Raw genomic sequence first — 10,201 nt, forward strand, 5'->3', positions numbered from 1 at the left:
TGGTGGAGCCAGAAATTTCCTCCTTGGTATTACTCCTATAAAGGATGGTGGCGTACCCACCTTCCCAGGCTGCTTGTTGGAGGACAGAGCCTCATGGCCATATCCGAGGCATATTTCTCCCTTAGTGGTTTTGGTGATTTATGACAATGCATTTGCGGACTAATCGTGTGCATTGAGAATTTCAGATAATCTATCTTATGGCACAAGAAGATTTGAACCCCTTTGGGTATTTATGAAGATGGTGTTTCCGTGCATTTCTTTTTCGGTGGACTTGAGTCATTGGAACACCGTACTATTAAGAGGGGATCTGCTTCGGAAAGGTTTGGGTGGAATCAACACATACACTATATCTGTGCACCCTCGTTCTTTCCCGGCAATTGAGCTTGTCCCTCCTTAGTGTTTGAACCTTGCCAGAATGGGCTAAGCGGTAGTAGCACTCTGCTCAACGATAGTACTGCTCCAGCGGTACTGCCGCTGTGTAGTACAGCTTCCCACTTAATTTGTTGGTTCTGTAAACAGGCAATAGTAGAGCGGTAGTTCGCCGCGGTAGTACCGCTCCTGTGGTACTACGGGGCTAACAGCCTCTCAACTACCGTAGGTTTACTAGACACCTACAGGCTAAGCGGAAGTACCGTTGCTAGCTATGGAGTACGCTCCAGCGGAACTACCACCACTACAAAAAAAGACACATCCGTGGCATTTTGGGCCGAACAAAAAAAACTGTCATACTTATGACACTTCTATGACGATAATTGTGACAAAACCCGGTATCATCATAGATGTGGTGGGCTCCTACTTCTATGACAAAAAATCATGACAAAAATGGACTTTTCGTCCTGGGCGGGCCGGAGATGCAGCTGCATGAAATTCTTTGGGCCGTCCATGACGGAAAAAACCATGGTAGAAGTGAGGGCGAGGAAAATATCGGGGTGTTCCCGGTTACGGTGGGTGGTCGGGGCCGAGCGATGCACGAAGGTTTGTGCGTTTCTCTCGTACACGCACGTGCGTGGGTGAGAGGCATTGGGCTCTAACTGAACCCGAGCGAGGCGTTCACCTACTGAACCCGAGCAATTGCACTGCAGGCTACACGTTACTAAACCCGAGCGATCGATCGATGGCTGTTAACTGAACCCGATCGAGCGATTCCTTCACTACTGCTGCTAACTGAAGCCAATCGATGATGCCTCTGGATGAACAGTGAGCGCTGCTAGGGGGGTTGGGTGAACAGTTCCCGGTGGGGGTGGATGAACAGGACCCCGTGGTGTTGCCTCTGGATGAACAGGACCCCGATCGATCGAGCCGGTTGGGGCTGGATAAACAAGACCCCGTGGAGGGCTGGATGAACAATAAACGGTGGAGGGCTGGATGAACAGTAGCCCGTGGAGGGGTGGTTGAACAGGAGCCCGTGGAGAGGGTTAGTTGAACAGTAGCCAGTGGAGTAGCGCGCGGTGGAGGCTGGATGAACAGGAGCCCGTGGATGAACAGTCGCAGGTGGAGGCTGGAGGAGGTCGACGGTGGATGAATAGTAGCCCGTGGAGGCTGGAGGGGGTCGACGGTGGAGATGAACAGTGTCCCGTGGAGTCCCGTTTTGCGGTACGCCACACCCCTCCCGATGAACAGGACCCCCGTTTCGACCGTAGCGCTCCAACACAAGTCCGTTTCCTCCGTTTTGCGGTTCGCCACACCCCTCCCTATCAACAGGACCCCGTTTCGACCGTAGGAGGTCCGTTTCCTCCGTTTTGCAGTACGCCAGACTCCTCCCGATGAACAAGATCCTGTTTCGAATGTGGCCGGTCGAACACAAGGTCGTTTCCTCCGTTGTGCGGTACGCCAGGCCTCGTTTCCATTGGCTGTTCCATCCAAAACGGTTGGCTCCCACGCGTTCCATTGCCTCCCGATGAACACGATGCGTTCTGTTGCCTCCCCATCAACATGACGATGACACAATTTCTCCTTTCCGACCCAGCCATGTACACGAGTCATGGCCGTACGTATGCGTGAGTAGGCATTCGAGACCCCCCTGTATGTACGTACGTCGTCGTATTTTCTTTCTTGCACACTGGCCGCTATACGTACGTGTACATGCTACGTGCGTGCCTCTACTACGACACGTGCACGCCTCTACATCGACCAGTATGTACGTACACGTTCGCGACCAGAATGACAACACGATATGATCTGTCGTCATGACCCATGAACTGAGCTTCTCACTAATCGAAATGGTCCTCTCAGCATGTTTCAAGGGAAGCAAGAGATCATTTTCTCAGGATATTAGTCACCCAATCTTCCCAATAGTATTCCTTAACTCATGTATTGATACACTTGTTCATTCTCTTTCTATTTCCATTGGTTTCTTTTGTTCACTTGCAATGTTGACTCCATATCCTTGTACGAGTCCACAATCACTACATGAGATGAACCTGGGTTTGGTGAATGGAAGTTGGCCTTAGGTGTAATAGGACTCCCAGTTACTGCGCGCGATCGTATACTGAGGTGCTCCCCGTCGGTTGTTGGAACGACGCGAGCCGGGCCGGGCCTCGATTCCTTTCAAAAAGATGAACGCTACGTACGCTTCGACCAGGTGGGTCCCGACTGTTAGACACTTCCTTGCGTGCGAAGATGTAGCTGGTGGGTCCCAGCAGTCAGGGGGCGAATCATTTTTTTGCCCAAACGCACTTCCTTGCGTGCGAAGATGTAGCTGGTGGGTCCCAGCAGTCAAGGGAAACATTTCTTTCACGAAATACGGTGGCCCGTCCGGTGGGTCTCCGCTGTCAGGTAGAGGAATAATTATTTTGCGCGTGATAAGGAGGCACTTCCTTGCTGCGACTGTGGACCCAGCTGTCAGCCTCTCCACATACAGTCCACGTCCGATGGAAGTCGTTCCTTGACCACGTTGACCACGCCGCGCCGAGAGCACCAGGGCGATGGACGACGGTGAGGCCTAGAAAGGGGACGACATGGAGCAAGGGAAGATGCGACAGTGGATGCCCACGCGTAGAGGAGTATGAGGGTTCACTGGTTCACTTTGGTGTGAGGCTGCCGTCACCGTAGAATAACAGGGGGTGTGGGTGAGTAGAGGGATGACTGGCCAGCGATGGGAGTAGTAGGGGGCGGTGAGGCCTCCGCCGCATCGCAGCCGGCCACGGGAGGCAGGAGCACGAGGCATGACCGGTGCTGGTTTGGGCGGCTGGAGCAAGAATACCAGAGGTTGAAGAGGCACTACGGCCGTTGGATGGACATCGTACGGTCACTGGAGCTAGAATCGTGCATATTGACTAAGTTGACAAAGCCCTCCATCCTCATCAACTTAGTAGGCCCACAAGTCAGCCTGCCACTATACTGGGTCCCAGCTAGCAGGAGAGTATTCATTCTTTTGTGCGTAATAAGGAGGCACTTCCTTGCGTGCGAAGATATAGCTGGTGGGCCCGAGTTGTCAGCGGCGGTAACGTTTTTTTTCATGAAATACAAAGGCTCTTTCGGTGGGTCCTAGATGTCAGGTGGAGGAATCATTATTTTGCGCGTAATAAGGAGGCATTTCCTTGCGTGCGGTCGTGGACCCAGCTGTCAGCCTCTCCACGTACGGTCCACTTCAGATGCATGTTGGTCGTTGACCACGTTGACCAGGCCGCGCTGAGAGCACCAGGGTGGTGCACGACGGCGAGGCCTAGGAGGGGAATGACACGGAGCCAGGGAAGACTCGACAGTTGTTTCCCACGCGGAGGGGAGTACGACTGTACGAGGGTTTACTGGTTCGTCTGCCGTCACCGGAGAATAACAGCAGGTATGGGTGATGGCTAGGCCAGCGATGGGAGTACGATGGGACGGTGAGGCCTGCGCGGCAGCACAGCCGGCCGCAGAGAGGAGGGAGCAGGCAGTCCCGCCAGCGCTTGTTTGAGCGGCTGGAGCAGGAAGAGCAGAGATTGAAGAAGCACGACGACCGTTGAATGGACATCCAACAGTCACTGCTTGTGCGTCAACCTTTTTTTAGAAAGCCTCAAATATGTGGAAAACAGCATACAACCCATCTGCCATTATTTTTAATTATTTACAACCCCTTTGCTAATTCTTAAGGTTTTTTGAGCCCATATTCTTTTTGTTAGCATTACAACCCATATTGTGGCCACAATTAAAAAATTATACGAAAATTTGCATATTTAGGTGCGGTCCGAACTGTTTTTAATCCCAAAATTTCGAGTCACATTCAAACTGATTTAAAAAATAAATGTATGTCAATATAAAATCCAACAAATTGTCCACGCATAAAAATCAATGCAATTTAAAATCTCGAAAAAAATTGAAACTAATTGCCGGTTTGATGTGTTTTAAAAATGTACAGCCCATTTCTCATTACTAATAGGCCATTCTCTCGGCCAGCCGAATGAAACTCTCCTCGTCTTGAAAGATTTGCAGCCCAACAAACCTGACAAAGCGACTTACTTGGCAAATCATAAAACAACTGGGCTTTGGCCGTGGACCCAGCTGTCATCCTCTCCAGTACAGTACTCTTCCGATGGAAGTCGGTTATTGACCACACTGACCACGCCATGCCGAGAGCACCAAGGTGGTGGACGACGATGAGGCCTAGGAAGGGGACGACGCGGAGCCGGGAAGACGCGACAGTGGGTGCCCACGCGGAGAGGAGTACGAGGGTTCACTGGTTCGGTTGCGGTGTGAGGCTGCCGTCACCGCAGAATAACATGGCCAAAGAAAGCTATCCCTACAAAATCATATAGTCTGGCTATGCTCCATCTTCACCACACAAAATATTTAAATCATGCACAACCCCGATGACAAGCCAAGCAATTGTTTCATACTTTTGATGTTCTCAAACTTTTTCAATCTTCACGCAATACATGAGCGTGAGCCATGGACATAGCACTATAGGTGGAATAGAATGGTGGTTGTGGAGAAGACAAAAAGGGAGAAGATAGTCTCACATCAACTAGGCGTATCAAGGGGCTTTGGAGATGCCCATCAATAGATATCAATGTGAGTGAGTAGGGATTGCCATGCAACGGATGCACTAGAGTTATAAGTGTATGAAAGCTCAACAAAAGAAACTAGTGGGTGTGCATCCAACTCGCTTGCTCATGAAGACCTAGGGCATTTTGAGGAAGCCCATCATTGGAATATACAAGCCAAGTTCTATAATGAAAGATTCCCACTATTATATGAAAGTGACAACATAGGAGACTCTCTATCATGAAGATCATGGTGCTACTTTGAAGCACAAGTGTGGTAAAAGGATAGTAGTATTGCCCCTTCTCTCTTTTTCTCTCATATTTTTGGGCCTTATCTTTTTTATGGCCTCTTTTCCCTTTTTTTATTTGGGCTTCTTTGGCCTCTTTTATTTATTTATTTTCATCCGGAGTCTCATCCCGACTTATGGGGGAATCATAGTCTCCATCATCCCGACAATGCTCTAATAATGATGATCATCACACTTTTATTTTTCTTACAACTCAAGAATTACAACTAGATACTTAGAACAAGATATGACTCTATATGAATGTCTCCGGCGGTGTACCGAGATGTGCAATGATGCATGAGTGACATGTATGAAAGAATTATGAACGGTGGCCTTGCCACAAATATGATGTCAACTACATGATCATGCAAAGCAATATGACAATGATGAAGCATGTCATAATAATGGAATGGTGGAAAGTTGCATGACAATATATCTCGAAATGGCTATGGAAATGCCATAATAGGTAGGTATGGTGGCTGTTTTGAGGAAGGTGTATGGTGGGTTTATGGTACCGGCGAAAGTTGCGCGGTACTAGAGAGGCTAGCAATGGTGGAAGGGTGAGAGTGCGTATAATCCATGGACTCAACATTAGTCATAAAGAACTCACATACTTATTGCAAAAATCTATTAGTTATCAAAACAAAGTATTACACGCATGCTCCTAGGGGGATAGATTGGTAGGAAAAGACCATCGCTCGTCCCCGACCGCCACTCATAAGGAAGGCAATCAATAAATAAATCATGCTCCGACTTCATCACATAACGGTTCACCATACGTGCATGCTACGGGAATCACAAACTTCAACACAAGTATTTCTCAAATTCACAACTACTCAACTAGCATGACTCTAATATTACCATCCTCATATCTCAAAACAATCATCAAGTATCAAACTTCTCTTAGTATTCAACACACTCATAAGAGAATTTTATTATTCTTGAATACCTAGCATATTAGGATTTTAAGCAAATTACCATGCTATTAAGACTCTCAAAAAAATCTAAGTGAAGCATGAGAGTTCATATATTTATTAAAAATAAAACTACCACCATGCTCTAAAAGATATAAGTGAAGCACTAGAGCAAATGACAAACTACTCCGAAAGATTTAAGTGAAGATCAATGAGTAGTCGAATAATTATGCAACTATGTGAAGACTCTCTAACATTTAATAATTTCAGATCTTGGTATTTTATTCAAACATCAAGCAAAGAAAAATAAAATGACATTCTAAGAATGGCAAACATCATGTGAAGAAGCAAAAACTTAGGATCAACCGAAACTAACCGATAGTTGTTGAAGAAGAAAGGTGGGATGCCAACCGGGGCATCCCCAAGATTAGATGCTTGAGACTTCTTGAAATATTATCTTGGGGTGCCTTGGGCATCCCCAAGATTGAGCTTTTGTGTCTCCTTAATTCCTGTCATATCACGATCTCCCTAAATCTCAAAAGCTTCATCCACACAAAACTCAACAAGGACTCGTGAGATAAGTTAGTATAAACCATTGCAAAAACCTTATCATACTCTACTGTAGCGAATCACTAAAATTATTATTCAACATTGCATACTGAATGCCTCTGCATATTTAATAGTCCTATCCTCAAGTAGAATCATTAAAGAAGCAAACATATGCAAACAATGCAAACATAACAGCAATCTGCCTAAACAGGATAGTCTGTAAAGAATACAGCAACATCCATACTTCCCTAGCTCCAAAAATTATGAAAGAAAATTCCCACTGTAGTAAATTTATCAGAGCTTAATATGTAAAAGGTTTCAACATTTTATCACATTATGACTTTTCTAGGGAATTATTGCAACAGCGGTAAACTTTCTGTTTTCAAACAGCAACATGTGGACTTCTCAAATAGGCATAGTAAAGGCTATCAATGCTACTTTTATTGAAATAAAAGATGCAAAACATTGTTCTAAATAACAGCAAGCAAATCCTAACAAAATAAATTGACGCTCCAAGCAAAACACATATCATGTGGCGAATAAAAATATAGCTCCAAGTAAAGTTACCGATGAACGAAGACGAAAGAGGGGATGCCTTCCGGGGCATCCCCAAGCTTAGGCTCTTGGTTGTCCTTGAATATTACCTTGGAGTGCCTTGGGCATCCCCAAGCTTAGGCTCTTGCCACTCCTTATTCCATAGTCCATCGAATCCTTACCCAAAACTTGAAAACTTCACAACACAAAACTTGAAGTAGAAAACTCGTAAGCTCCATTAGTATAAGAAAATAAAACACCATTTCAAGGTACTGTAATTAAATCATTATTTATTTATATTGGTGTTTATAAACTATTTTACTAGCCATAGATTCATCAAAATAAGTAAACAACACATGAAAAACAGAATCTGTCAAAAAGAGAACAGTCTGTAGTAATCTGGATCAAACGTATACTTATGGAACTCATAAAATTCTCAAATAAATTGCTGGACCTGAGGAATTTATCTATTAATCATCTGCAAAAAGAATTAACTAAATACCACTCTCCAAATAAAAATGTCAGTAATTCTCGTGAGCGCTAAAGTTTCTGTTTTTTTACAGCGTGATCAACAAGACTTCTCCCAAGTCTTCCCAAAGGTTCTACTTGGCACAAACACTAATTAAAAGCATAAAACCACATCTAAACAGAGGCTAGATGAATTATTTATTACTAAACAGGAACAAAAATCAAGAAACAAAAATAAAATTGGGTTGCCTCCCAACAAGCGCTATCGTTTAACGCCCCTAGCTAGGCATGATGATTTCAATGATGCTCACATAAGGGATAAGAATTGAAACATAAAGAGAGCATCATGAAGAATATGACTAGCACATTTAAGTCTAACCCACTTCCTATGCATAGGGATTTTGTGAGCAAACAACTTGTGGGAACAATAATCAACTAGCATAGGAGGGCAAAACAAGCATAACTTCAAAACTTTAAGCACATAGAGAGGAAACTTGATATTATTGCAATTCCTACAAGCATATGTTCCTCCCTAATAATAATTTTCAGTAGCATAATGAATGAATTCAACAATATAACCAGCACCTAAAGCATTCTTTTCATGATCTACAAGCATAGAAAATTTACTACTCTCCACACAAGCAAAATTCTTCTCATGAATAATAGTGGGAGCAAACTCAACAAAGTAACTATCATGGGATTGAAAATTGAAATCAAGATGACAAATTTCATTGTTATCATTATTCTTTAAAGCATACGTGTCATCACAATAATCATCATAAATAGGAGGCATGCTTTCATCATAATAAATTTGCTCATCGAAACTTGGGGGACAAAAAATATCATCTTCATCAAACATAGCTTCCCCAAGCTTGTGGCTTTGCATATCATTAGCATCATGGATATTCAAGGAATTCATACTAACAACATTGCAATCATGCTCATTATTCAAATATTTAGTGCCAAACATTTTATGGATTTCTTCTTCTAGCACTTGAGCACAATTATCCTTTCCATCATACTCACGAAAGATATTAAAAAGATGAAGCGTATGAGACAAACTCTATTCCATTTTTTTGTAATTTTCTTTTATAAACTAAGCTAGTGATAAAACAAGAAACTAAAAGACTCGATTGCAAGATCTAAAGATATACCTTCAAGCACTCACCTCCCCGGCAACGGCGCCAGAAAAGAGCTTGATGTCTACTACACAACCTTCTTCCTGTAGACGTTGTTGGGCCTCCAAGTGCAGAGGTTTGTAGGACAGTAGCAAATTTCCCTCAAGTGGATGACCTAAGGTTTATCAATCCATAGGAGGCGTAGGATGAAGATGGTCTCTCTCAAGCAACCCTGCAACCAAATAACAAAGAGTCTCTTGTGTCCCCAACACACCCAATACAATGGTAAATTGTATAGGTGCACTAGTTCGGTGAAGAGATGGTGATACAAGTGGTATATGGATAGTAGATAAAGGTTTTTGTAATCTGAAAATATAAAAACAGCAAGGTAACTAATGATAAAAGTGAGCGTAAACGGTATTGCAATGATGGTAAACAAGGCCTAGGGTTCATACTTTCGCTAGTGCAAGTTCCCTCAACAATAATAACATAATTGGATCATATAACTATCCCTCAACATGCAACAAAGAGTCACTCCAAAGTCATCAATAGCGGAGAACGAACGAAGAGATTATGGTAGGGTACGAAACCACCTCAAAGTTATTCTTTCCAATCAATCCGTTGGGCTATTCCTATAAGTGTCACAAACAGCCCTAGAGTTCGTACTAGAATAACACCTTAAGACACAAATCAATCAAAACCCTAATGTCACCTAGATACTCCAATGTCACCTCAAGTATCCGTGGGTATGATTATACGATATGCATCACACAATCTCAGATTCGTCTATTCAACCAACACATAGAACCTCAAAGAGTGCCCCAAAGTTCCTACCGGAGAATCACGACGAAAACGTGTGCCAACCCCTATGCATAGGTTCATGGGCGGAACCCGCAAGTTGATCACCAAAACATACATCAAGTGAATCACGTGATATCCCATTGTCACCACAGATACGCACGACAAGACATACATCAAGTGTTCTCAAATCTTTAAAGACTCAATTCGATAACATAACTCCAAAGGGGAAACTCAATTCATTACAAGAGAGTAGAGGGGGAGGAGAAACATAAGATCCAACTATAATAGCAAAGCTCGCGATACATCAAGATCGTGCCAAATCAAGAACACGAGACAGAGAGAGAGAGATCAAACACATAGCTACTGGTACATACCCTCAGCCCCGAGGGAGAACTACTCCCTCCTCGTCATGGAGAGCACCAGGATGATGAAGATGGCCACCGGTGAGGGTTCCCCCCCTCCGGCAGGGTGCCGGAACAGGGTCCCGATTGACTTTTGGTGGCTACAGAGGCTTGCGGCGGCGGAACTCCAGATCTAATCTCCGTTCTGGAAGTTTTATGATACGTGGG

The sequence above is a fragment of the Triticum aestivum genome, chromosome 5A (genome assembly GCF_018294505.1).
Source record: "Triticum aestivum cultivar Chinese Spring chromosome 5A, IWGSC CS RefSeq v2.1, whole genome shotgun sequence".
Taxonomy (NCBI): Eukaryota; Viridiplantae; Streptophyta; class Magnoliopsida; order Poales; family Poaceae; genus Triticum; species Triticum aestivum.